The sequence below is a fragment of the Condylura cristata genome, unplaced genomic scaffold (assembly GCF_000260355.1).
Source record: "Condylura cristata isolate star-nosed mole 26May11 unplaced genomic scaffold, ConCri1.0 scaffold00023, whole genome shotgun sequence".
Taxonomy (NCBI): domain Eukaryota; kingdom Metazoa; phylum Chordata; class Mammalia; order Eulipotyphla; family Talpidae; genus Condylura; species Condylura cristata.
The window spans coordinates 31,178,966-31,181,169 of NW_004567124.1; the positions used below are offsets into that span (position 1 = coordinate 31,178,966).

The 2,204-nt window shown below is 36.2% G+C and overlaps 1 pseudogene; it reads right to left on the reverse strand.

Annotated features, from left to right (window-relative positions):
- Positions 1 to 273: 273 nt before the first annotated feature.
- Positions 274 to 825, reverse strand: LOC101633119 (annotated as a pseudogene).
- Positions 826 to 2,204: the final 1,379 nt, after the last annotated feature.

The window sequence follows — 2,204 nt, forward strand, 5'->3', positions numbered from 1 at the left end:
TTCATCTAATTCTTAGCTATTCATTTTATGAGCTATGATGCGTGTAATTATGTTTAAATAACAAGAAAATTCAGGGTTTCGGTGTCCATGTTTTTGTGGTTTAAAGTGAAGTTTGTTACCTATGAAGACATAACCCTAGGGTACTGATTCTGTTTTTTATTATTGCATCTTAACGATATATCACAAATAGGTCTGAGAAATCATCTAAGATCTTGCTATTTCTGTAGCTAGACAACTCAAATCTATTCATTGGTCTTCTAAACTGTTCCTTCTTTAGATACCATCCAAAAATTTCCTGATATCCCTGTATTTAACTGTCATGACTGCTAGAATTAAAGCTGCTGAATTTGAAAGAAGTTCACTGTCATTCCCTACAAGCATTGACTCATCTTTCTGGACTCGAGATACTGAACAAGTAATGCCTGGCATCATCCTACCCTTGATAATGTATTTTTGTGCCCAAGAAATTTCAGATTTCAGTGAGAGACCCATTCTCCTGAATATGCTCCTGAATATGAGTATGCTCGCTGTGTAGTGAGCATGCAGAGACCTCATGTTGTAACGGAAGCCCAGAGTAACAGCTTTGACCCCATTCTAGTCATGACTACAGATCGCACACACAGTAGCCTGTCCCTTTCTATTTTCCCACCCTTTGTCAACCTGGAGCCTCTTCTTTTACTAAGGAGACTGAGTTCAACATCGATGGGATTGATGTCCCTCTGCAAGGTGCCTGTGGGTTCCTTCACTATACTGGTGCGACCTTTCAGGGAGATGTTGACATTTACTGAAATGTTGACTTTTCTGATGGTTGAGAATGGTCTTCATTCTCACAACAGATGCAGCAAAGAGAACATTCTTAAGGGATTCTGAACCACTGAAGGTTAAAGTATCTCTTGTCACTTTTCAGTACTGGATTGTAGTCTAATACACTATGAAATTATAATCCATTAATGATGTCAAATGAATATTTTACCATTTTATAACTCAAATTTAGCTCTTCCCAGGTACTGTGATATAAGGATGATCTATTAAACCATCAGTAATGGACAGTGGGTAAGCCTTAGCGATGGAGTCATAACCTTATCATCCAGATTTCTTGACTTTGTTGCTCCACCAACTAGGATTGACTTCCTTGGTCTTCTTTTCAACAGTCATTATTTTTTCTGAAAATGAAGTATGCCAGATTTAAAGGTGCTACATGTTCTGGATGATATGTAAGGAGACACATTAAAAGAACATAAGATTTGTACTTTCTACTAATCCTTAACTCTGATCTGTTAGGGAGCTAATTCAATCATTATCTCTAGACTGTAACAGAGTATTTCCTTTCTTCAATCTTAAAACAGATTACTCTGGGAATTTGTCCGTAGGTTTTTAGACCAAACTTGGCATCAAAAGTCTCTGGGCTGATTTTACCAGACAACAAATCAACTCCCACAATTGACTGCTAGCTCTAAGCCAAAACTCTTGTCATTCTTTTAGGTTCCACTGATTTTTCCTTTTATTATCAAGACAATTGTGTCAGTAGGCTGCATTTATGAAATAGTCTCCGATAGTATCTTTTTTGATCAGACTTCAAATGAAATTTCTTCTCTGATTCTTCTATGCTGTACTTAGCAACCTGGTATCTAAATTATGTGCTAGTTTATATGTGACCATATCCTAAGTAACCAATATTTTGCCTATGGCAAAGCACTTGTCTAAGAAAACTTTAATTTACACTAGAAACTATTTTCTAAAAGTGTCAGTTTGAGAAAAGTAAGTGACGATTTGAAAGTACATGTGTAGACAATACATATTAAGTTACTGATATGTAATTTATTTGATAGCTCTTTTGCCTTTAGTCAATAAAAGCTTAATAAGCTGCAATACTCTGCACAGAAATCTAGTGAGGAATGATAAGGTATAAACCTTATTGAATTGACAATGAGGTGGGATTTTTAAAAACTGGCCAAAAATAAAAAACACAAAATAATTTATGTTCCTCCTTTTAAGTGTGTGGTAAAGACTCTATATACTACTGAATGTGGACACATGGGCAGTTTCTTGAGACTGAACAGTCAACTGTGGGTTTTTGAAAGGAGGTAGATGGGCCTGTGAGAATCTCAAACGGAAGGAATAAGAAAGTGAAGGCAGAGGGCAGGACCACGCATAAATAGCCCAGATTTTAACCATTCTCAATAAATTTGGGCTATATCAATTTA